This window comes from Canis lupus, chromosome 21, assembly GCF_048164855.1.
Source record: "Canis lupus baileyi chromosome 21, mCanLup2.hap1, whole genome shotgun sequence".
Taxonomy (NCBI): Eukaryota; Metazoa; Chordata; class Mammalia; order Carnivora; family Canidae; genus Canis; species Canis lupus.
The window spans coordinates 51,525,470-51,553,216 of NC_132858.1; the positions used below are offsets into that span (position 1 = coordinate 51,525,470).

At 35.7% G+C, this 27,747-nt stretch overlaps 1 long non-coding RNA gene across 1 annotated transcript in view; it reads left to right on the top strand.

Moving 5' to 3' along the window:
• Positions 1-20,822, top strand: part of LOC140613546 (uncharacterized) — a 28,501-nt gene extending 7,679 nt beyond the window's left edge. Inside the window, exons 2-3 of the long non-coding RNA XR_012014535.1 lie at positions 2,059-2,148; positions 20,686-20,822. This is a non-coding gene — a long non-coding RNA (uncharacterized lncRNA). The remainder of the gene's footprint in view (positions 1-2,058; positions 2,149-20,685) is intronic.
• The last annotated feature ends 6,925 nt before the right edge of the window (positions 20,823-27,747 follow it).

Genomic DNA, 27,747 nt, shown 5'->3' on the forward strand with positions numbered 1-27,747 from the left:
TATTACACAGTATAAGTCATAAAAGATCAACTATTTTTTTGACATATGTGTGAATTGATGCATAGAAAAGACTAGGTATTTGTTATCCAATTTGATAATCAAGATGAGGAGGTGGGTTTATAGCCTGTTGTCCTCTTTGTGTGTAATTGCCTTTTTATCCCTAAATGGTCTTTCTTGATAATGCATTGCTGCTATACACTAAGTGCTGTTTTAAAACAGATCTGATGAGCTACTCAGCACTTTGATTTTCAAATGAAATAAATATGATTAAAAGAATTTCTGATATGTAAAAACTGTTACACATTTTGTATCCAAACATTAGATTTTGTTTGAAGTTAGCGTTCAGACAAACATACCACAGATCTAGGAATAAGCATTCTCCCTCCACATCCTGCTATAGGCTTAGCCACCATCAGAAATAGGAGCCAACTGGGAATATGTGGGCATGAGGAGATTTATTTTCATATTCCCAGAAGAGACAGCACATCTTGAACACTGTTCATGGACTACATTCCATGATATAGAGGGCAGTCAATGCACGTGAGTAAATAAAATGACCAGAAATGATAACATCTAAAAATACAACAAAATTTAAGGTTCACTGTTATAAATTTTAATATAAACTCTATTATATCCTTTTTTGGTAAATATTCCATTTATTTATTTGAGAGAGAGAGAGAGGAAAAAGAATAACAGTGAGGAGGGGCAGAGGGAGAGGGAGGAGCAGACTCTGGTGAGCAGGAAGCCTCATGTGGGACTCGATCCCAGAACCCTGAGATCATGACCTGAGCAGAAGGCAGCCACTTACCAACTTAATCACCCAGGCACCCTGTAAACTTTTTTATTTTATTTTATTTTATTTTATTTTTTTATTTTATTTTATTTTATTTATTTATTTACTTTTTTATGATATTCACACAGAGAGAGAGAAAGAGGCAGAGACACAGGCAGAGGGAGAAGCAGGCTCCATGCTCCAGGAGCCCGACGTGGGATTTGATCCCGGGTCTCCAGGATCACGCCCTGGGCCAAAGGCAGGCGCCAAACCGCTGCGCCACCCAGAGATCCCTATATTATATCTTTATAAGAGATATATATGTATAAAATGTTATGTATCCTAGTAGAGATAAAATTCTATCTTAAGGTATACTTGCTATTCTTTTTATGAATAAAGGCCTAATTATTACTATTTCAGAAATACTTACCTAAATCCCAAAGCCTTTGAAAATATTTGTAATTCAACTTTAAAAATCTGAATTAGATAATAATAAAAAATCAAATTGAGAGCCAGTGGATGTTTGAAATAAGATCGTTTCATTAAATGGAAAAATCACATAGAATTTAGGAAAGTACTTGTTGTGGTATAGCAGGACCATTCTTTTCAGAATTAAAAAAAAAAAAAAAAAGTTGGTACATTTGATGGAGAATTTATAGAAAATGAAAAGACGCAGAACAGCAAAAACATCACTGAGGGAAAGCTGAGCATTGACAAAAGGTCAAGTGTGCCCAAGAGTTCATAATGAGATTAACGTGGCATCGCACATTAGGGTCTAGCGACCAGAACCTGTAGAAATGATCCACCAGGAAGTGCAGCCAGCCCTATGGGCTTGGTGATGCATTTATCTTCATGCCTATCTCTTTTGAACTTCAGCAAAAATTCTTGCCTTATTTAGAAGATGCAACCCATAAATTTTATCCATTTCTAGACATTGGTTCCCTTTTTTATTCTCTGAGTCTTGCATTGTCTTGACTTCTTGCCACACATTCCTCTCCTCATCTCCTATTGCTATTGGCAGCACATTTTTCTTTCACTTCTGTTTAGTGTCTGAGGTCTTGTCACCTGAACAGTGCTAATCCTGGTAACCACTGCCTGACCTTCTGGTTAGATTTTTGAATGCTACTGATTCATGGATTTAGAGCCACAGATATTGAAATGCTATTCTGAATCTCTGAGGATAATCAGGTGGCCTACCTCTCAGAGTTGTTTTTTTTTCTTTTTTTTTTTTTTTTGTGGCATTATGAACTGAATGAACTCTATTCCTCTGCATTTTCCTATTACAGAGCTAAAGAACCCACCCTCCCCACCTGCTCTGCTATTCTACTCTACCTGGATCATCATCAGCCCTTTCCCATTCTGTGACATAAATCATGGTAAGTGGCCTCTCTTAAAAAGCACTGAAAAGAAACTCTGACTTCTCTTGTATTTGGCTAATGTATCTGTCGGATAATGATGTATGATGAAATCAAGTAGCAAAGAAGAGCACAAACGAATGTGATGGATCAAGAAGGAAGAATACTTTTGAAAATAGCATTGTTAAAGGTAAATTCTATTTGTTCTCAATAAAAGTAAATTCTTGTTTTCTTTACTCTGTTGAGTTTTTCTGCATTTTCTCTTACCAGATAAGAATCAGCAATTTGCCCTTTATTTTTAGCTTTATGCAGCATAATGAATTAAATTATATTTTAAGTCACCAATTTGATTTAATCATAAATATATTATGAAACTTTAAAATACCACTATACTGAGCCAAAGCCTGATACATGCAAAACTATAGAAAGAAATGAAATAGAAGATTGAATGCTGAGAGTATCAAGACTCATAAATTTCTCTGAAATAATGAAGTAATAATGCATGGTATTCTGAATGAATCAGTAATTTGGTAATGATAACCAAAATCTAAGTAAATAACTGGACTCCCAGACTGAAACTAGTGAAGCTTAACTATTCACATCATATAGCTCTGGATGATGTTTCTTTGGCTTAATTATCAAGAAAGGATTCAATTTTCAAATTGACATCAAAATTTATTTCAAAACTATGGTGCCAATTAGTAACTTTTAAAGTATAAGAAATATATCCCCCTTTTTAAATAAGTTTTCTGAAGTTTTTGGTGCCAAGTAAAAAGAAAACAAAACATTTCTATTCTTTTTTTTTTTTTTAATTTATGATAGTCACAGATTGAGAGAGAGAGAGAGAGAGAGAGAGAGGCAGAGACATAGGCAGAGGGAGAAGCAGGCTCCATGCACCAGGAGCCCGATGTGGGATTCGATCCCGGATCTCCAGGATCACGCCCTGGGCCAAAGGCAGGCGCTAAACCGCTGCACCACCCAGGGATCCCAACATTTCTATTCTTTTGCTATGTATGTTTTCACATAACCAGCTCTTATTTGGTTTAAGAAAGTTGATGACAAATATACAAATCAACTGGTTGGGCAAAATTAAGCATATATACACCAAAATAGTTGGTCTAGTGCCTTCACATTTACATGTTTGAATCCCACCAAATAAATACTCTTAATCAATAGTAGTTTAAATAACTGGGCAAATGGGTGAGTGTAGGGATTCATAGAAATAAATTTCAGGCAGGGTAAAAAGCAAATGATAACGATGTTGGTGGTGGTATAATCCAACACTTTTGAATACTTCTTAAGGATAAGGCATTGTTCTCTACAGAGACTAAATAATTTAATCCTGACAATAACTCAGGAGCCGGAGTACCTTTCCCATTTTCCAGAGGCGAAATAGAGGTGGTTAAAACTGATTAGGTAACTTGTCCATGGTTAGACAGCTGGATTGCCTACCCAACCTAATTTTAGGAATAAAGGATCTAAAGAGTTATAATTTTAGGAACTGGATGGGTGTACTGTTTCATAAACTCAAAGCAGAGATTATGGGAGAGACAAAGAGGGTGTGAAATTACAGAATAGCCAAAATGAAGGCAATGGGAAACAGTGGATTCTTTTTTTTTTAAGGGTTTTATTTGTCTATTTGAGGGGGGGGTGCAGAGAAAGAGAGAATGTGCACCAGCAGGAGGAGGGGCACAGGGAGAGGGAGAGGCAGAGACTCCTAGGCAGACTCCATGCTGACCCCAGAGCCCGAGGGGTATAGATCTCAAGACCCAAGAGATCATGATCGGAGCCGGATCAGGAGTCTGATGCTTACCAACTGAGCCACCCAGGCACCCTGGTAAACAGTAGATTCTGTTCCTAGAGAAACACACTGACCAGGGCTAAATAGTGGGTGACTGACAGGGTTGCCGAGGGCTGGTCAGGGCCTCCACAAACAAGTCTAAGTTAGAATCAGGAAAGGTCATTTTGCCCAGTGCAGATATAGGCCCAGGGAGGATACAGAGGGTGGGGGTGGAATGGAGCTCAAGCTGTATATCAGCCCATAAACTCCACATACTTCCCTCAACCAGGTGCCCTCCAGCAAAGCTGAGAGCTAGGCACGGGGCCAGAGGAAAGTCACTTAGATCAGAAAGATGTTGAGCATCAGAAGGAGAAGAAGAAAAATGTCAAGAAAAGTGGCTTTCCTCTGTGGGGAGTGGTGCTGACCAGCTACCTTCAGCCTTAGAACAGTCATGGTTATTTCCAGAATCTGACCTGAGCAGGCTGTGATATCATCCACTGGGTGAGAGGGAAAGACAGCTGGAGAAGGTTAGGACAGGAAAACAGCAGGGCATTATGACCAGAAGGTGTGCTCTCTACTGGACTCTTATTATTTTGCCACATTTCTATTTTCTTTGCAACTAAATATCAATCTCCTTATTCACAATTTGTCTTTCTAGCTATTATTAACATCTATCCAGTCCTTTCCAACTCTATCCTAAAAATCTACCTGGGATGAATTATTCTTAGTACTTTTTTCAGCATCCAAATTCAGAAGAGTGCCTATCCTTTAGATATGTAGATTCTAATGTATATTTAAACAACCTATGCTATTATTCAAAGTAAAGATCCTATTTTGAGTGACTTTAGAAGTCCTGCAAGAAAATTCTGATTTCTTCTGATGCTCAGATTAGTCTGAATACCATTCATGAAATACTTTAAAGTGTACTTGCTGTCACCTAAAAAAGCACTTTATTTCTAACTGTAACATTAACATTTTTCTAGAAGAGTACAATTATGAAAACTTTCACAAATTCCATTGATGTATATACACTGAAAAAATAATAAATTAAATAAATACTTATTAAATGACTAAGCCAAATATAATACTTAATAATGACTTGACAATTAACTTTGAAAACCACACCAGTCAGGTGTAGTTTGTTTTCAGGTAGGGAAGCCTATAATGAAATAGGGCTAAATTACTCCTGGAATGAGCCCAATTCAATATCTTGTTGATCTCAAAGATAATCTGTTGCTCTAATTAAATTCATGAGTTATAAATTAAAAGTTGGTACAAATAGCATCAAAGAAGTTGATAATACAAAGAGAGAAGGGAAATTAGAAATATGAGAAAAATTATGAATCTTGCTGGAGAAAGCAGAATGACAATGAGGAAGGTGATCACTTTGCTATTTATTAGTGTGGATGCTAACTTAGTACAAGAAAGAAAAAATATCAATAAATTGAAAATACAAACACACATTTGGGTGACTTGAAGTGTTTGAGGAAATATCTTAAATATTATTAGAACAACAAACTGTAAATTTACATAAAGATTAGTTAAATAAAGTTATCCTGAAGAAACTAGAAATGATTTCTTTAGTGAAGAATATATTGAAAAAATAAAACCATTGAAATACAATATACCTATTTTGAAAATGATATCCTTGTAAATTAAAACTCAGCAAAAACAAATAAAAATAATTTCACAAGCTTTTTGATCAGTCAAATATTACAACTTAGATCATAATTTTCCAACCTTCAGATTTGCTTAAAATAATCTTAGAATTTTTCCAAAGAAAATTATTGGAAACTATGTTAAGTTGCTGCAATAGAATGAAGATTTGGTCTCCCTCCCCCCATTCATATGTGAAATGCTAACCCCTACTGTGATGGGATTTGGAGATAGGGGGTCTTTGGGAGATGATAATGGTAATGAGGGTGGAGCCCTCATTAATAGGATTCTTGCCCTTGTAAGAAACTCCTAGAGCTCCCTTGGTCCCTTCTGCCTGTGAGGACACAGCAAGAGGACAGTCTTCTCAGGACAAGGAAGCTGGCTCCCACCACACACTAACTCTGCCAGAGCTGATCTTGGACTTTTAATCCCCAGAACTGTGAGAAATAAATTTCTGTTTTTTTCATAAGCCACCTGATCTATGGTATTTTGTTATAAAAGCCCAGAGGGGCTAAGACAGTAGCCATATAAGTTAGCATTAGCTAAAGCCTGGTGTGGCCAACAATCAAAACAACTATGGTAGTTAATTTTTCTGTCATTTACAATATGAGCAGGAAGCAACTGAGGGCAAGTTTGATTTTGCTCCATGGAATACTAAAAAAAACAGCTTCCTACATTTCTTCCCACTTTCTTCTCCACCTTACCTTGAGTTTGGGCTGCTTTTTATCAGTTCAAGCTTAAAGTTTCATATCCACATTTCCAGCATTAAGAACACTCTTGGAATTACACACAGAACTTCACTTTCCACTAGTCATGACTTAGTCACAGGCCACGCATAGCCATAAGAAAAACTTAAAAAAAAAAATTGCTGTGGAGTGCCATATGCCACCTCAACATTTGGTTTAATAGGCAAAGAAATACCCAGAGAACTTAGAGGTCAATGAAATATATATTTGGAAATTTTAATCTGTTCCTCTTCTTTTCTGTAGATAAGAAGACATGCAGATGGTCAATAGACACATGACAAGATGCTCAACATCACTAAACATCAGGAAAATTGAAAATCAAAAACCACAGTAAGATATGACTTTATACCTGTAGAAAGGGCTAGAATCAAAAACAAGAAATAACAAGTCTTAGGGAGGATGTGGAGATAAAAGAACCCTCGTGCCCATTTTGTGGGAATATAGATTGGTACAGCCACCGTGGAAAACAGTTTGGAGGTTCCTCAGAAAATTAAAAAACAGAACTACCATGTGATCCAATAATTTCTCTATTGGGCATTTGCCCAAAGAAAAACAAAAACACTAATTTGAAAACATGTGCACCGTGGCAGTGTTATTTGCAATAGTCTAGATATGGAAGCAACCTCAGTGTCCATTGACAGATGAATGGATAAGGAATATGTAATTATCTCTTTATCGATCTATCATCTATCATCTATCTATACAATAGGATATTTGACTTCCATAAAAACAGATGCTATTGTGCCATGGGTAACAACATGAATGGATTTAAAGAGTATTATGCTAAGTGAAATAAGTTAGACAGAGAGGCAAATACCACAAAATTTCACTCACATGTAGAATCTAAAAAAATTAAAAAAAAAAAAAAAAAGCAAAATCAGATCTGTAAATAGAAAGAACAAACTAATGGTTGCCAGGAAGGGCATAAGGGGTGTCAGGGAGTGGGAGATACGGAGTGAATAAGTCATGACAATGAAAGGCACACTATAAGGAATAGAGCCAGTGGTATTGTAACAGTAGTGTATGGTGACAACTGGTAGCTACACATGCGGTGAGCATAGCTTAACATATAAACTTGTGGAATCACTATGTTGAACACCTGAAACTAATGTAACATTGGAGTCAACTACATTCAAATAAAAACATATAAAAATGAGAATATTTGGCTTGAGCAGTGATGTTTGGATTTGAAAAGTCAAAAGAGAAAGATGTTCTCCAAAATCATTGTTTAACAGATAGTTCTGTGTTATAGCATTCACAAAATAAATATATCTCATTTTAGTTTCTTTTCTCTGGAAAGCTATTCTCTTATTCTAGAGATGAATATATTTTTAATAACTAGAATTTGCTTCTTGACATTGGTTTTGAGGTTAAATTACACTCTTCAGATTGTTAGAAAATACCGTTAGGATTTAATTGATCAAGTTTAACCCAATTATGGCCACATACGTCAAACCTAGATATTTACATGTCAGATGAAGATAGTCTTTAATTGAAAGAATTTTACAACTAGCAATTCTTATTTTACTTTGCATGTTAACAGAATTCAGCAGAGATAATCCATTTCTTAGACAACAGAGCATAATCTTAAGAACATTGTTTCTACTTCTTATAAATCAGCAAATGGGTTATTGTATTCATTTTTCTTTTTCTTTTATTTTTAAAAGTATGTAAATAACCAGCTGTCTTGTTTGCTCAGAGTAGGGCCTTGTATAGCCTAGCATCCCAGGATACATCTTATGGGGTTAGCTGCTCTGTTTCATAGCTTCTGTTTGGTTGAAGCTAACTGGCCTCTTAAAAGAAGATTCTCTTTTCTTAGAGATTGGAATGCTTATCTATTAACAGATGAGCTGCAGCTTTGTTCCACATCCTTTTGACATGGGCACAAGCTGATGAAGCGGCTTCAGCCTAGAGCAGAGGGACAACGGTGCTTGTCAACTTCTGCCAGGGACAAATGTGTCCCTTCTATTTCTTTTTATTGATTGGGGAAGTCAGAAGGCTAGCACTGATGTCAGTAAGATGGAGAAGTGTCTTTCTACCCTGGTGAGGGGCAAAGAATAATTTGGCGTCACAACACAGCAGGGTCTATCTTCTAGACATCACTTTTGCTTTCTTCCTCCCCTCACAGGGCATATGCACTCCCTCATCAAAAGCATCAAGCCCAAATCCTAATAACATCGTCCATCACAGCCATGTAGCAGTCTGTGCGTCTGGGCTGGAGCTGTGTCTTCTTGATGAGGAGACCTATGAACTAAAACCAAGTTAAATGCCTCCCCACACTCCGTATTCAGTGGAGTCACAAGAAACAATGGAACTGCGATAAAAACTCTTATCAGAAAAGAGAACAATTGGAAGCAGCCAGCTATCCCTGGTCTGTAGTAATCCCCTAAACCTGCTGGGGGATATTTTGAGAAGCTCTTGCGTTTAGGATGCATGTTGTTTAGGCCTCCTCCTCTACAGCCATTGCCTCTACTTTTGGAGATTTCCTTCCTTTTCACCATCTTATTTTGCTGTGTCTGAGAAGGTCTTTGAGAATCTGCCCTCTGTGGGGACTGGATAGACTTCTCAGTGTGTTTCTTGTCCTTTCAAATTTGGAGAATCAATGCTACTTTATGTTCTGAATAGCCAAACTCTCTTTGGGTCATGCTGATGGGAGGTTGGAAATACAACTCTCATAAACTTAGTTATCTTCTCAATCTTCTCTGGAAGAGGAAGAAAATATTTTTGAATATAGTAAAATATTTGTAAATAATTTTGAATATATATATATATAATATATATATAACCTTTGATAAACTCAATAGCTATTTCTATCTGCTTTTTATATTTCATTTTTATATGTGACTGGGGTTTGCTTATTAGAAATGATATTTGAAACACACTTAGAAATTCAGTCTTGCAGCTGATGGTCCCTATATTCACCATTCCTGACCAAATGGTCATTAAGCCTCCATATGAACAAAAGCAATATATGGGATCTTACAGCCTAATGAATCTGTTCACTGATTTTTCTACTCATCAGCTGCTGGAATATAAATCTATCTCCCAGTAGTTTCCAGGTACCATTCTTCCTTCAGTCAACACACATTACCACACAATAAATACAAGCCATCTTATAAGCCATCGCTGACCAGTCAACATATCTCCTGCTGTGAGCCAATAATATTGCCTAAAAAAAATCTCTGGTTATTAAAACTATATTTTCACACAGCATATTCCCCTCTTTGTTCCTCTTTCAGTGTGCTCTATTTAATTTGTGTTTTGTCTTTTAAAGTGTGCCTCACAAACTAATTGCAGATGTCTAGGCATCCTGAGGGTCACTGTAGAATTGAATAGGGCTGTTATTCCCTTCATTTTAAATAATTGCTCTTTTATATTTTGAAGATTATGTATTTGCTCATTTTCCAGGTGTATTCTGAATTGATTTTTGTAAAGGAATCATCTAAATCCTCTATTATTTAATTAGTCATTTAACACAGTTGCTATATATCCTTGCTACTACTTATGCCTTTTATATATTTTTTTTTCAAATGATTGATAAAATTTTGAAAAGGACATAGCCAAGGATAAAGCCAGTGGCACCCTACTGGAAACCACCTTTACACATTGACATCCATCCATTAATCATTTCTTTGGGTTGAGTTTTTCAATCAGCTACTAATCCATCACTTTGATCTTGCACTTTTCTAAATCTTGTCCACAAATGCCTAGTCTGACATGATTTGTTCTTTGTGGGTCTATATTCACCTCCTCCTCTAAGGAATCATCTTTCAACTTTAATGATGTGTTCCTTAGAAAGGAAGGCAATATTATGCTACACAGCAGCAGTAAGCAGAATCTTCATCCAACTTTTCAAAGTGTAATAATTATTTGTCAAACTTCAAACTTCTAGAACTTCTAGGTTTTACCAAGTTTCTTCAAATGTCTTCAAGAATATGTCCGTGAACTCATTTTCAAATTAGCTGAGAATCTTGGGTATTAATCCATCTGCTTTAGTAGACATACCAAATAGCTATGTGTGTTACTAAAATTCTCTTCACCTATCCCAGTTCTCATATCTTTTTTTTTTTTTTACTAGTCTTCTTCCTATTTGTCCATGTCTAAGACTAATTCTAGAAACTGTACCCTCACTTCCTCATTGTGGTTCATCTATTATAACAAACCCCAGACCAAGTGTTTTCTAGTCATTGCTGAAATCTCAGCAATGTTTATTATTTATTAATGTTTATTTATTTATGTTTATTTAAAACATCCATAATTTTTACCTCATCTCTCGTATAGTTAATTTGCTGAAATTAGGTTAAACTAGGAAAGTGGGTGCTTTAAGGTTTAGATGTTACAATGTTTCCATTACATTTAAGAAGGAAAAACAGGACTTGCCATGGAAAGAACCCTGAATGTGGGTTCAGATATAAAGGTCATAGGACTCAACCCAAAACTTTCTAGTTCTCTGTTTGGGGGAGCCATACAATTCTTTAGCTTACAGTTTCGTTCTGTAAGACTATGAACTTTTTTCTAGTGTGGAATGCTGCACCAATGATTAAACTATGTAAACTATCTTGAAGTCCTGTGAAAATGGGGAATATAAAGGGTCCTGTTATTGTTATTACTTAGTAATATAAAGTTGACATAAGAAGGAGGGATAGAAAAGGAGAAATGAAAGCAGCATGTTGAAAACTGAGAGCAGAAATGGATTATATATATGCTGAGATTGTATGTCATGGAGTTAGCCCATGTATGTGATTAATACCTGAGAAATAGTCTATATGTCCTTCTTTAGTAACTAAAATATATTAATTATAAAAAATGAATCAATAATATCATAAATTAAGTGGGAAACTTAGAATTTTTTGTTGTGCTGTCACCACTTGGCATTTGAGAAAATTTTAGCAGGTTTTTCTTTTTTTAATTTCATAGATCACATTTTAAATATTTTTGTAGTTTTCTAAATTTAGAAAGTTTAATTGAATTCCATATTAAAAATATTTGTGATGTGAAATTGGGAACATTTTTCTTTCAATCACTAGTTTTTTAAATAATTGACATTGAATTAACTTTACAGTGAAAATTATAAGTTATTGAACTGGCTGAGGGCATAGATTTATTGAATTCCTTTGTGTCAAAACTTAATTACTTACAGGTATGACCACTTGTAACTGTTTTAAAGTATGAAGTCACAGACATTTTATCCATTAAGTTTTATTTTAATTAAGATATTCATTTGGGACCTAAATTATGTGTATTTATTTTTCAGAAAGAAACACACCTACAAAATTTGTTTTAGCTGTTTATGTATTTTTTTATAATCCTTTAGTAGTTTATGTGCTTTAAGAATGGGGAAAATAACTATCATTAGTATTTCAACACAATTGTGACATCAGAAGATAAAATAATAATGAATACAATAATATCTTTAACCTAGTGTTCATTTTAAATTAATGGCTAGTTTATAATTAATAATATTTAAAGAACTAGTTATTTCTAAAGTGGAAAATGTACTTTAATTTCAAAGGCATTTAAACTATTTAAATGGGCCCCATTACAAAGTTAATCACCTTTCTAAAATATTACAGCATAGATGAGTTTTAATTCTGAGGTTCCTATAATTCCATTTAAATCAGCATTATTGTACTGTGCTATGATGATACTTTGTCACTTCATCATAATTATTTGATTTAGTCAAATTAAAGTCTTGTCATGGGTTTAAGACACAGTAATATACATCAAAGCATCATCCATGTAGCCAATAAAACTCTACTCAATGTTAGTTATTTTTGCCAGATTCAAACATTTCCTTCAGAACAGCCACTCAAAGGGATAGGCAACAGTGATGCCCAACATTTTTTTGTGTAAGTGCAGAAAAAAACAAAAGACATAATTACAGTTATGTGGATGCATGCATGTTCAACACGCTTATGTGTCCCTTGGCTTAGGCCTAATCGTACATAAATGTACTTATTTTTTTCCCCTCCACACTATGGGGGGAGCTTACCAAAGCTCTTCATCTTACTTCCCTTCTCAGAAGATAAAGGTACAAAGATAGTTATTTTCAATTTTCTTTGTTCCCTCTCTCCTCCCCAAAGATGGACAAAATTCGGGGATGATTAGTGGAGGTAAAATAGTGCTGAGAGGTCCTTTTCCAGAGCAGTGCAGAAATCCCCTCCCACGTGGAAGTGATTTCCCAATTCAGTTATTTGTTCTACACAGTTTATGAAGCCACATATCTAAGCCCCATTCTCCAATTAACTGTACTGTTAATTAAGCTGATATTTTGCTCTATTTTTATGATCCCTATATCTTATATTTCAATTGATTCCAAACTATTAGTAGAAAGAAGGAAGAATGTAATTAAATGGCATTTCTAAATCTCACCTGTTGACAAATATATGTTCCCTCACCCTCCACACTTTTAAAATTTCTGATTGAGAGATGGGTAAGTAACTATATGCAGCCCTACTAGGAATTTATTTACCAGAGAATTTGAGTAGAAAAGTCTTTCATTGCTGTTTTTGTGAAGTTTAGTAGTAGTGGGTTTCCAGTGGAGCAGGGCTTACCTGGGAGAAACTAAACACGCAGAAACCCAATGAACACAGGTGGAAGCCATGTCGACTTCTGTTGTTGTTTTCACTTACATAAGCAGATAAATTTCCAAGCTTCTTTAGACAAGCTTGAATTGGATTTCTATATTTTGCAACAAAGAGAGTATATTTAAAAGAGGTAACTGTGAATTAGGATGCAAATACCAGAACATGAAATTGGCTGTGTTGAAGGGAATCCCGGACGATGAGGATGTCTCTATTTCCAGCTAAATAATTGCAAATTCATGTTATGCAGTAGGAAAACATCTAGTTACCTACTGTGTTCAGTTCCACAAGACTATTGAGCACTGAGAGTCATTATGGAAAACTCTTTTTTTTTTTAAAAAAAGAACTCCACTGAGAAATAAATCATATAATATACAACTTGTTCATTTAAAGTACAACTCACTATATAGCAATTATATTTCAGTATATTTACAGTTATGTGATCATAACCATAATCTAATTTTAGAAATTTCACCATTCTTCTCCAAAATAGTCGCAATTATTAGCAATCAAGCTCCATCTCTCCCAAATACATGCCACAGCCCAGACCTTGCAATCATTAGGTTGCTTTCCATTTCTATAGATTTGCTTACTTTGGCCATCTCATATAAATAGAATAATATTTCAAGTCATTTATGCTGTAGTGTGTTTCTTTTTGTTGCCTAATGTTCTTTTTGTTAATATTTTTTTGTTTGTTTCTTTTCTTTTCTTTTCTTTTCTTTTCTTTTCTTTTCTTTTCTTTTCTTTTCTTTTCTTTTCTTTTCTTTTCTTTTCTTTTCTTTTCTTTTCTTTTCTTTTCTTTTCTTTTCTTCTCTTTTCTTTTCTTTTCTTTTTTCTTTTCTTTTCTTTTCTTTTCTTTTTGTTTCAGGGAATCGGGGCCAGCCCAGGGAGGGGTCTCATTCTCAGCATCTCCCCTTCACCTTGTGACCCATCAGGCCTGTGTTTTCTGATGGTTGGGTCATCCAGCAATGAGAGACTGAGCAGGCACCCAGGGATCCCAGAAATCGACTACATGCATGGGAAGAGTTGGGTTTTGTGATTTGTGTGGGAATTTGATCTTTGGAGCTGCCTTGACGGGTTGTAAAGTTTCAGACAAAAGGCAATGTCTGGCATCCTGTATGGATTATACTACATACTATTTATCCGTCCACCAACTGATGGGCATTTGAGTTGTTTTGCTTCTTTGCATATTACAAATAATGCTACTATGAACATTCACGTACAAATTATATGTGGACATTTTTACATTTCTCTTGGATATATAATTAGGAGTGGAATTTCTAAATCATATTGTAATATAATATATCAGCAACACAGAAGAGTTCCAACTTCTTCACATGTACTGTAACTTTTCTTATCTTTTTTATTATATTATATATATTATATTCATCCTACTATGTATGCAATAGTGTCCTCTGATTTTGACTTGCATTGCACTAATAGCTAATGATGTTGAACATCTTTTTTTTTAATAAATTTTATTTATTTACTCATGAGAGACAGAGTGAGAGAGAGGCAGAGACACAGGCAGAGGGAGAAGCAGGCTCCATGCAGGGAGCCCAACGTAGGACTCAATCCCAGGTCTCCAGGATCAGGCTCTGGGCTGAAGGTGGCACTAAACCACTGAGCCACTGGGGCTGCCCATGATGTTGAGCATCTTAAAGTGCTTATTGACCATTTGTATATCTTCTTTGGAGAAGTATCTATTCAGATCCTTTGACTAACTTCTATTTTCTTTTAATATTTTAATTGTTTAGCTGTAAGAGCTTTTTAAATATATATATGTTATATATATATATATATTCAGAGGCTAAGTCCCTTATCCACATATTATTTGCAATATATCAGACAGATATGATTTGCAAATATGAAGGTAAATATAAGAGAGATGTTTAATATTTTTTATCATTTGAAAAGATAATTGAGTATAAAGAAAAAAATTGTAACATATGTAGTAACATAAATATATGAGATGTATAGATGTATAAAATTTGGAAATAAAACAAAACATGAAATAGACAAAATAAAAATATAACATTGTTTCTCTCACTATAAGTGAAGTGTATATTTTTTTGAAGGAATACTGTGATAAGCTATATAATGTAAATCCTAGAAAATCTTCTTAAAATATCTATAATGAGTAACACAATAGTGGACATAATGGAGTTATACAAAAACACCAATTTAATCTGCAAAAGGTAGGAAGAGGGACAAATGGGTGAAAGGGCAGATGAGACAAATAGAAAATGATAAACATGATAGTAGATTAAAATTCAACCATACTGTAGTATCTTATTGAAATCGGTATTGAAATCTTAATTTTTAATAAAAAGGACTCAGTGTAGTTTAAAAAAAACCCTCAGAAACCCATTTACAGTATAAATGTGAGAATGTATACATTTTGTTTTTGTTTCTCAAAATGCATACTGATGTGTATGGACATGAAATAATGTATGTCTTTTATTTACCTTATGATGCTTCATCCAAAAAGGGGGGAGGGGAGATAAAGTAAAGAGAGAAAAGAAAATAAAAAATGAGAAAGAAGGCAAATTAAATACATATTGTGATAAATTGAGTTCTAGGGTCCAGAGATGAAAATGTGGGTGAGTTTAATGCTGTTTTTGTGTATGTCTAAATATTTTTCGTGATAAAACACAATACATAATTATAAAATTTGATTTTTTTTAACTTTGGCCTTTGCAGTGTCACACATTACAAATTATTTCTCAAAAGTTAAAGTAATTGCCAGCAAAGCCAGTAGGGACTAGAAAGCACAGCTGGGATTCCAATGGGTTACTGTCCTGGGGCATCCCCCAGTGACACCACTGAACATTTCCTCCACCTTAGAACCCACTGAGGGAGGAGAGGGACACTGACTATATGCCATTTTCTCTGGTGACTGAAGAAGAAGAAAACCTGTTACTCTCTGGCTGTGTGGTCTCAGAGTGAGAGCTCCTCAGATCAGGAGAGGTCAGCCTGAGTGTAATGCTGGCTTCCAAGAAGGCTGAGCAGAGCTGAGATCAAATCATTCCTGTGACCATATTACATTGTAATTTTATGAATAAATTAGCAAAGGGTGAGGGGCTTTTTTTTTCACTCAATCTGAGTAGAATTTTCTGATATTGCACACAAACTTTCCCAAGTGATACTTATTTAGAGACCAGTTCTAGGGAAGCCCAGTTGACTGACCAAGGCAACCCTTCCAAACCTTTGGTTGTGTAAATTATGGATGTTTGTGGATGAGTGCTGTGTGTTGATTCCACTGTCTGCAATTTACAAATAGCTTCCTTTTTTATCATTTTGTTTTATTTTTATTTTGTTTAATTTTGTTTTGTTTTCTCTTTAATGGCAGCCCTCCTGTTTTCTTTTCATACTGCATGCTGGATGTGCTTGGGGATGTAGTCAAATTTATTGCTAGCTTAATCGTTAGAACTTAAGCACTGATATGTGGAACTAAGAATAACTAGCACCCAGAGGGAGAACACACACACACACACACACACACACACAGAGTAAAATTTCTTTTTATGAGCAGGATATGTTTGAAATTGTATGTACATAAAAATGGAGGCAATTGTAGATTTGTTGACTCTTATGTCTCCCTATTCCCTATCACAGAGGTGAGTCAGGAAATGAGTCTTAATCCATCAGAAAAGTCCATCTTTCTAAACAAAGTGACAAGTATTGACACCCTAAAAAGTCCTTTTCTTTCTTTCTTCTTTCTTTCTTTCTTTCTTTCTTTCTTTCTTTCTTTCTTTCTTTCTTTCTTTCTTCTTTCTTTCTTTCTTTCTTCTTTCTTTCTTTCTTTCTTTCTTTCTTTCTTTCTTTCTTTTTCTTTCTTCTTTCTTTCTTTCTTCTTCTTCTTCTTCTTCTTCTTCTTCTTCTTTCTTTCTTTCTTTCTTTCTTTTTTTTTTTCTTTTTTTTTCTGGGAGCTTTAAGAGCTCTGTAGAAAAGATCCCTCTTTTGTGAGGATTTCTAACCTGATCGAATATGAGTACAAGTATATGATTCCTGGTGATTATGATACTATGCTTGCTTTAGAGGAGGAACATATGTGAGCCGGTGAGAGAATGCATCCCTCTAGATGTGTAGAAACTCCTCTTTCCACAATTTCTGATTCCAAATATCCAGGTATTTTGGCTCACTTTATGGCTTACTGCCAATTAAACTGAGATTTTCACTTGTTGCAGATTAACATCAAAATTATACGAGCATTTTCTGGAAAGACTAAAGAAGAGAGTCCAAAAAGAGGGACATCAGAAAGTCCTGAGTATAGAAATGAGATTGTAATGCTGCAACGTCTGGAGGCTGAAAGTAGAATCCCTTCCCTCTCGGCATCCCTTTCAGCTTCCAGAGTGCCAACAGCCAGTATTACTGAGTTAAGGACAAATGGGGCTATGCAGGGCTAGGAAGGGGACCATGGAATCCCAAAAATGCTGAAGTGTAAGGAAACCAGAGATAAGCCAGACCACTCTACCCTAGGTGTGGATAGGTAGTGTGTCCTTTTTATGACAATCATCTGTGACCAACAAAGAATAACCAAATCCCAAAGAAGAAGTAAGGCATTAAAGATATTATCACTGGTCCTTACACAGTGGTGATATTGGTAGATAATGTTAAAAGGACTTAGGATCCCTGGTTTTCTTCCAATAGAAGACCAACCTTACAAGCCCGCAGTGACAACCATATCAGGACCCTTCTCACTCCTGAGAGCTTTCTCTGTATCTTTACTTAATAAACCTCACTTTACTCATTCTCCATTGTGCATGAGATTCATTCTTCGACTCCATGACACAAATCAAGCTCTCCCATATCATTATGATCCCAGGTAGAAGACTAGATAGAGTTCTTTTCTGAGTAAATTGAATAGGTCAAAATAAGTACCCACAGGATCCACATATGACTAGATCTAGCCCATCATACTATTGTTTGTGAACCCTATGAAAACAGAATTCCAAATAGAGCTTGGCAAATACCTTACCCTTTAATTGCTAATGAAAAGATAACGATCCATAGGCATTTAAAGAAATATGCTAATACCAGAGAGAGAGATACACTTCTTTAAAAGAAAGAGAAGAAGGTAGAGAAATAGAATTCAAAATAATTAAAAATTAATAAAAATTTTGGGGATGCTTGGGTGGCTCAGTCAGTTAAGTGTCTGACTTGATTTCAGTTCAGGTCATGATCTCAGGGTCATGAGATTCATTGATTACAGAGCCTCTTTGTTCCTCTGTCTCTGTCTGTCTGTGCTCTCTCTCTCCCCCTCTCTCTTTCCCTCAAATAAATAAATAAATAAATGAATAAATAAAATCTTTAAACAATACAATATAATTTAGGGAGACTTTTTAAAAATTTATCTCTTAAAATAATTAGTAAGATTGGGATATACCTATGAAATATCCTTGTAGGAATAGAGCTAAAGAGTAAAGAGGTAAAAAGATCAGTGTTAGAAGATAAACTTGGAAGTTCATACCCTTGAATATAAAGAAAAAGAAAAAAAAAGGCAGTTTCCTAAAACTGAAGGAAATGAGTTACCTGATAGAAGATGTCTAGTGGAATGCAAAAGGATGCATATCAAAGACATATTCGCTTACACATGCGCGTACACACACCAGGAATTTTCAGAGAAAATTCTATCAAAGTGATAAAATAGATCACTTACGATGAAATAGAAATCAGAGTGACACCAAATTGTATGATAGCAGTACTGGGAGCTGGAAGCCAATGAATCAGTTCTTTTAAAATTCTAATGGAAAATTATTTCCAAATTATCAATCAAGAGTGAGGCAGGTTAGGGCTCCCATGAATCCTCTTCAATAAGTTTTTAAACAATGGTGTAGATAAACATGAAGACAGACTTGAGAGACAAGAGATATAGCACAGGGCAGAGCAGAGGAGGGAGGGAGGGAAATCATGGTGAAGTCCTTGATGGCAGCTGTGCCAACAGTCTCTCCAGAAGTAATGTTCTCAAGAAAGTGAAAAGGGCATAGGGATGTGCATGATCAGTTTAAGAGGAGGTTTTGGTATTTAGTGTGTATTTGGAAATAACGACCTATATGTATGAAGATTACAAGGTAAACTTTAAAACATAAGACTATTACGTCCACGAGAAATCAATGTACAAAATAAGAAATATAATAATAGTACACGAAATAATAAATAATAAAGTAACCACTGGAAAGCTAAAACTGACAATAGGAGAATTGAATTAAAACATAAATAAATAGAATCATTTTCTATAAAAAATGAATTGATAATATTTACAATTCATTAATCTAAGTAATAGTAGTAGATTCATTTTATTTTGATAAAGTCATATTATTTAGGAAAAGTTGGAAGTAGTTGCCACTTCAGTCCTAATGGAGTAGCTGAAATCAGACTTTTCCTTCTGTTATAATTTTAGAAACTGGAAAAATAATAAAACACTTATTTTAGGCATTAAGAAGCAACCAGAGTAAGACCATGATCACCCTCGGTGAGCCCTCTAGCTTCTCCATCGTTTTCCCAGAGGGCCAGCGCATAGAGCCCAGACAAGGAATAGAGGACACAGAAATCCAAGTTCAGGGGAATGGAGGCAACTGAATTTTGGGAGAATGTTCCAAATAGGAAAAGTCATGAAGGGATTATATTATATGGATAAAAGTTTCTACATATCTTTCAAGGAATTCTGAGCTGGCCTAGGGGAAGCTATGCAGAGGACAGCACCTGAGGAACTGAGGAATTGGGGGCCTGAGTTGTGGCTTGTGGCTGACACTTCTGGGGAAGCCATGGGCATGCAGAGAACCCTGGGGGAGGGATGGAGGGGAGGGGCATAGATTCAGTTGGGATGATGATGGAAAATGTGGCAGCAAATGTTGCTAAGTTTTCAATTTGAGCAACTGGAATTTGGCAGAATGATTAATAAAGACAAAAAACAAGGAGCAGTTAAGAAATTGATTTGGTAAATACTTAAAACATTCTTAGAAAGATTGCAGAACTCTGAAGTTAGTAGGTAGAAAGTTTGAAATTTGTATCATCTGGATCTGGAGAACAATTTGTCCCAGTGTTATGAATGGGGAGATCATTTGTGAATAAATGACAATTGAAATGAATGACTAAATATTATTGAATGAATGAAATCTTCCACAGAATATACAGATTAAAGGAAGTGTCTAAAGGAACACCAACATTTAATGGGTGGCACAGGAAGAGGAGGATGCCAGCTAGGGAATCTGAGAAAGAGTGGCTATAATAAAGAAAAATAAGAGGAAGTTGTCACAGAATTTAAAAGGAATAAATAATAACAATTTCATCTGTCTGGTCTGGTGCCCAGTAAATATTTGTGGAAGGAGTGTGTTAACAAATGAACCAGTGAGGTCAGCAATAGCTGATGACACCAAAGGCTGTGTCAGACCGCGTTTATGAACTACCTTCACAGTCATGGTGTCAACGCATTGTTTTAAGCACAAGGCAAAATGTAGAGAAGAAAATGGTAAGACAGTGCAAGGGAGAGGCTTCTTGTGAAAAGCAAGCCTGATTAGTCTAAATCAACAATGCACACAAGGACACAATGAATATACGAGAGAAGTGTTCAATTATCACTCCACTGAAAATATCCTCATTAAATCTGGTTGTCTCCTTATAAACAATGAGAAGTTTACATTCCAAAAATATGCTTAAAAATCCATCTTCAAATATCAGTAAAGCTTATTTGTTCTCTAATAAAAGAGGAAAATGTAACCATATGCATAGAAGAGCAGTTTCTCATATGATGTCACTGGGATTGACAAGTATCCAACTCTCCCTTCCGCAGGAAGCAGGAGATTTGAGGAGGAATCAAAACTGCAGACAACTTGCTAATGGAGCTTCCAAAAGAAGTGAGTTTATGGTAAATGAAGACAATTAGCACAAAATCTCCATGGACATCAGAAAATGGTTTAATCACATCCATTAAACTTGTAACTGGTATTTGAATTACTTAAAAACTTAATAAAAATTAATGCAATGAAAGAATCAAGCAGGACTCCAAAATTTATTATTATGTAGTTGATGTGCTAATTACATAATTCAAAATGTTTTGGCATATATTCAAAATGCAACCATATAGTACAATCACATTTTTCACGAACAGAAATTTATTTGCAAGCCAACTCAGAATACCACGTTTTATAACTTCTCTCTCTCTCTCTCTCTTTTTTAAGATTTATTTATTTATTCATGAGACACAGACAGAGAGAGGCAGAGAGATAGGCAGAGGGAGAAGCAGGCTCCTCGCAGGGAGCCCGATGCAGAACTTGATCCTGGATCTCAGGATCATGACCTGAGCCGAAGGCAGGCGCCCAACCACTGTGCTACCCAGGTGTCCCACATTTTATAACATTTTTTTAAAAAAATTTTTATCACATTTTATAAGTTTTAAAGCTCATGTTTCAAAACCAAAATAGGCCACCTTAGCACAAAGTTGCTGGTTGATCTCCAGCACCCAAATTAAGTTGAGAAAGCTGAAATTATAATCAAGTTCTCTGTTCTCTCTGACAATAATAAAGATGTGATCGTCCTCAGTGAAATCAGTCATTTGGAGGAAAGACCAGTAAAATAACATGATCACATACATAAATCGATCAAACTTTTTTAAGAGGAAGAATGTTCTAAACAAGTGATTAACCCTATTCTGCTAAGAAAGCTAGAGTTACATGAATATAATCCCTGAATTATAGAAGAGGAATAATACTTTAGAAATGATCCTGACAGGTGGAGCTATTGTTGTGAGAGTTGATTTAATAATTACCTATGATCTCATCAGAGGGATAGAATGTACAATTTAAGGTTATATTTAGAAAAAAAATAATGTTGTATTTAGTTATCAAAGAGTATTAGATATATCCTGATAGTATTAGCATATCCTGATAGGGTATATCAAGTCCACAGTACCCTTCAAATTTCTTCATATGACTTAATCAATAGCTATATTTGTGTTTTATTGTGTATATTTGTCTTTTATTTTGATTGATGCATAGCATCGGGAAATAATTTTTCATGGGCCTTTACGTTTCTGTACAATTTTTCAGCAGAGGCATTTACTTTGTTCTCACCTATCTTCACAAGGATGTTGTAAAAGAAGAAGGAAGACAGCGACAGTGCCTCCGATAGAGGCAGAAGTCAAGTGGGCCTAGAGCTCCCAACTTCACTAAATTAAACTGCAGGTGACCAGTTAAATTTGAATTTCAGATAATTTTTTTTGGCATAAATATGTCCCATGCAATATTTGGAACATGTTCATACTAAATAATGATCTATTGTTTAACAATAATTCTGATTGAACTGGACACCTGTGCTTTATCTGGCAACTTTCTCTTCTGCCCATTGTAAGCAATTTGTTCTCTGTAATTTCAAGTTTCTCTCCAGCAATATGGGCCACTGTTTCAGAGCCATCATCTGGGCCTCTTACCACTGCCTTGGGCAGCTGTGCCTTAGGAAAGCAGTACAAAGGCTGTTTTTGTTTGAAAAATAGTCTTTCATTTCTGACCACAGGTCTCAAGTTCTGTCAACATCTATGAAACTGGTAAGCAAGCTGTTTTAGCTTATAAATAGAGTGGAATCTCAGAAACATCATGGTTCTCGACATTCATCTCCCTTGCTAAAATATAAGGGCCTTTGACAGCAGAAACTAGTTTTGTTTTGTTTAACGCTGTGTGTCTGGCATATTGCCCAGTACCTCTCACTTGATAAATAATTGTTGAAAAGGTGAATAAGAGAATAATTGAATAAGCTGTCAATTGAGTTTCAGCTGCTAAACTCTGGAAAGCTTTGTAATGTAAATTAGACTATATTCCTTGGAGTTAGATTCCTTTGTGTCTCTTTCTCCCCTTGTGTATCTCCATTCTATCTTCATCATCTCTTTCTTCTGTCTTGGCTTCAGAACTCCCCACAGCAGGCCAGTTCCAGGTCTAGCCCTTAACCATTCTTATATTGAAAAGCTAATGTTGCTTGAATGGGCCCAAGAGAACTGCTGAGAAACCTGAGTGAGTTTGTCCTGAAGCTGGGCTTCAATTTCGGCAACTCCACCTCGACTCCCATGTGTGATTTATCATTAGGGTATTCCAGGGACACCTGGAACTAATCATTGATAACTCTCAATTGATAGATTAATATGGCAATGATTGATTGATTGATTGATTGATTGTATAATCACTTGAACAGAATTGAGAGCTAGTTTCCTTTGTAATAATCTGATCCTATCCCTCATTGCACGCCAGAAAGAAATGAGCCTCAGAGTTTGGAATGTGTCTACACCTACAAATCCCAACTTAATGCTGACTTAATCATCTAAGAATTTTTCAGATATATTCTGATATGGTATAAAAAGAAAACACACTATAAATATGAACTATCCACTTGGTTACTTAAGAATATGCATATATCTGTATTTCCATATCTTTCTATCTTTATCTCCATGTCCATCCATCTATTGTTAAGATGAACATGCAACCTCAAAGAAATAGCCTCCTAGCTGTATTCAACTTTAAGTTAAACTCCTTGATCCTTGGGGGTCTTTGTCTTTCTCCTATATCTTAAAGTTTATTCCAGAAAAAAAAAAAATTTGTAAACACCGACCCATTCCTATAATTTCTCATACTTTGCTATTTTCCCTACACCAGTTTTCTTCCCATCTTCTACTCCCCATACACTGAATTTGCCTGCTATATGAGAATGTGAATTCCAGGGAAAAGATAGCCAAAGCACTTCCATGACAAACCAGGGTCTGATCGCCAGAGGTATAGAGTGAGATTAACTGAAGCTTGACTCTTTGCAATGCTACCTATTAGTTTGTGACTTCAGAGAAGCTACTTAAGCCATCCAGCCTGAATTTTCTTGACTTTAAATAAAAACAATAACATAATGATGGCAATTATGAAGATTAAATAAGATAATACATGCAGATGATTTACCCAGCAAGTGGCACAGAAAAGAAATAAAATAAATAAGAAAAGATATTATGGGAGTTCAGACCAAGCTGGTGTGGGTTACAGCAGGAGGACTAGATATCACCTTGACTGTCCATAGATGTAATGTTTCCAGGGAGCTTTCACTTTGAAAAGCAACATATAGATTCACTGAAGAAGAGACCTCAAGTCAGTACTAGAATAACAGCTCAGGCATACTTCATTTTATTGTACTTCACTTTATTGTACCTAGACATTGCATTTTTTTTAACAAATCAAAAGTTTATGGCAACCTTGTGTTGAGTAAGCCTGTCAGTGTCATTTTTTTCCAACAGCAGTTGCTCACCTTGTGTCTCTCTCAGTCACAATTAGATAATTCTCACAAAACTTCAAACCTATAGTGATTATTGTATTTGCTATGGTGATTTGTGATCAGTGATCAATGACGTTACTAATTGTTCTGGGGTACCACAAACGTTCATATAAGACGGTGATCTTAACTGATAAATGTGTATGTCTGACTGTTCCACTGACCAGCTGTTGGCCCATATCAATCTCTCTCTCCGGTCCCCTTGGGACTCCATATTCCCTGAGACAAAACAAAATTGAAATTATGTCAATTAATAATCCTACAGTGGTTTCTAAGTGTTCAAGTGAAAGGAAGAGCAGCATATTTCTCACTTTAAATCAAATGCTAGAAATGATTACGCTTAGTGCGGAAGGCAGGCTGAAAACCGTGTAGACTGAAAGCAAGGTCTCTAGAGCCAAATAGCCATGGTGTGACTGCAAAGGAAAAGTCCTTGAAGGAAATTAAAAGTGCTATTCTAGTGAACACATGAATGATAAGGAAGTGAAACAGCATTATAACTGATATAATAAAAGGTTTAGTGGTCTGCATAGAAGATCAAGGCAGCCATAGCATTCCCATAAACCAAAACTTAATCCAGAGCAAAACCCTAATTCTTTTCAATTCTATGAAGGCTAATATAGGTGGGGAAGCTGCAAATGTTTGCACTAGCAGAAGCTGGTTCATGAGATTTAAGTGAAGAAGCTATCTCTCTGACATAAAAGTGTAAGGTGAAGAACAAGTGCTAATGTAAAACTGCAGTGAGTTATCCAGAAGATCTAGCTAAGATAATCAATTAATAATAATTAAATAAATAATTTTATTACACCAAAAAATAAATTCTCAATGCAGACAAAACAGCTATTGGAAGCAGATGGCATCTAGGACTTCCACAGCTAAAGAGGATAAGTCAGTATTTGTGAGTAAGGGACAGGTGGGGCTAGATAGGGAGAGATAGGTAGGGGGCTACAGGATCAGCTCATAGAAATCCCCAAAATGCTGAGGTGTACAAAAAAAAAACAGAGATAAGGGATTATGACAGTCATCTATGACCAACAAAGAATAACCAGACCCCCCAAAGAGAAATCATTAAAGATGTTATCAGCAGTCCTTATTCAAACTAACACATCGCAAGAATGATAAGGCCACAAGCTCCCTGGTCATTTCTAAATAAAAGACTGTCAGTGGAGCCCCACATTGGGAACCCTGTTGGGGCCCCTCTCACTCCTGAAAGCTTTCCCTATATTCTTGCTCCCTAAACTTCTATTTCTTTACTCACTCTCCCTCATTCCCCAGATTCATTCTTCGGCTCTGTGAGACAAGAACCTAGCTCTCCTACTTCACTTGGCTTTAAAGTTTCAAAGGACAGTCTGACTGTTGCTAGAGGCTAATGCAGTTGATCATTTGAAGTTGAAGCTTCAAGTTCAAGTGAAATGGTCATTTACCATTTTGAAAATCCTAAAGCCTTTAAGAATTGTGCTAAATCTACTACGCCTGTGCTTTATCAATAGAACAGCAAAGCCTGTATAACAGCACAACATGGCTTACTGGATATCTTAAGCCATTGAGATCTACTGCTCAGAAAAGAAAAAATTCTTTCAAAATATCACTGCTCATTGACAATGCATCTGGTCACCCAAGAGCTCCAATGAAGACGTATAACAAGATTAATGTTTTCATGTCTGCTAACATAATATCCATCTACGTCCCATGGATCAAGGAATGATTTAGAGGTTCAAGACTTCTTATTTAAGAAATACATTTCATAAGGCTATAGGTGCCATAGATAGAGATTCCTCTGATGTATCTGGGAAAAGTCAATTGAAAACCTCTGGAAAGAACTCACCATTCTAGATGCCATTAAAAGTGTGTGATGACTCATGAGAAGAGGTCAAAATATCAATATGAACAGGAGTTTGGAGGAAGTTGATTCCAAACATCATAGATGACTTTGAAAGGTTCAAGAGTTTATTGGAGGAAGTAACAGAAGATGTAATAGAAGTAGCATGAGAACTAAAATTAGAAGTGAAAGCTGAAGATGTGACTGAATTGCTGTAATTTCGTGATCAAACTTTAATAGATGTGGAGTTGCTTCCTATGGATGAACAAAGAAAGTGTTTCTTAAGATGGAATCTACTCCTGGTGAAGATGCTGTGAAGACTTTGAAATGACAACAAAGGATTTAGAATATTACATGAACTTTGTTAATAAAGCAGCAGTATGTTTTGAACGGATTGATTCTAATTTTGGAAGAAGTTCTACTGTGGGCTAAATGTTATCAAAGAGCACTGCACGGTACAGAGAAATTAGTCATGAAAGGAAGAGTCAATCCATACAGCAAACTTCATTGTTGTCTTATTTTGAGAAATTGGCATGGTCACCCAGCCTTCGGCAAGCGCCACCCTGATCAGTCAGCAGCCATTAACATCCAGACAAGATCCTCCACCAGCAAAAGCATGAAGATTTTTTGAAAGCTCAAGTGATGGTTAGCATTTTTCTGCAGCAAAGCCTTTTTAAATTAAGACATGTACAACTTTTTAGACATAATGCTACTGCACACTTAACAGCCTGTAGTATAGTGTAAACATTACTTTTATATGCATTGGAAAACCAAAAAAAAAAAAAAAACATTTGGTTGGCTTTTTTGTAATATTTGTCTTACTGGAATGGTCTGGAACTGAACCTACAATATGTCTGAGGTATACTGGTATCACGGATCAGATGCCTGGGATAAGTACAAAGCCAGAGACAAGATATAAGATAAAAAGGCCAAGACTTAGAAGGATGTGGAAGTATCACAAAGTGAAATTCAATGTGAGATAGTTCCTAAAGCCAAAGCCTGTAAATTAGACAAGGATGCTAAGGGCTGATATTTACAGGATGTTGGCTGTGTTCCGTGTCTGGGAGTGGGCACGCAGGTAGCAGACCAAACTAGCCAGAGATACAGCACCATCGATCCTTCTGTACTGCAGGAAATGGTTAAGAAATTATTTTCAACAGACTCTCAGCAAACCCAAGCAGTGTTGAGATATTTTTTAGCTTTTAAAACTCAAGGTAATTCCCAATGTAATTTTTTTTTTTTTCCAAACTATGGTCCTGAGTTTCAAAATTCCACACAGGCATGTCAAGGACAAATGTGAGAGCAAAACACAATCCTTACATTATTTAGAATAGCATTGACATTGCACACTCGGATAAGCACAAGCAAATATAAATTTTTCCAACTGTTGGCTTTTGACTGCATCAGTTTCCCCAACTGACAGGGTTTTCTAATTATTATATTACTGGCCAGTTTATGTGCATAAAAGAAAAAGATATGGTCATTGTACCAACAAATTTGTTATCACAAAGATAGTCATTTTACAACTTTCCCCTCAAGTTCCTGAAGTCTGAGTCATTCTTAGGCCACAGCTTAATACCTCTGGAGAATATGTTTTTATAATATAGCCCTTGAAAGCCAATATAAATAATTATTTTTCAAAAGTTACTAGTCCAAAATGAGCCTTAAAGTTTAAAATATTACAGCATGCTCTGTTTTGTGATTTTTTTCTAAGTTTATTCTGAAATTTCCAGTACATGCTTTAAA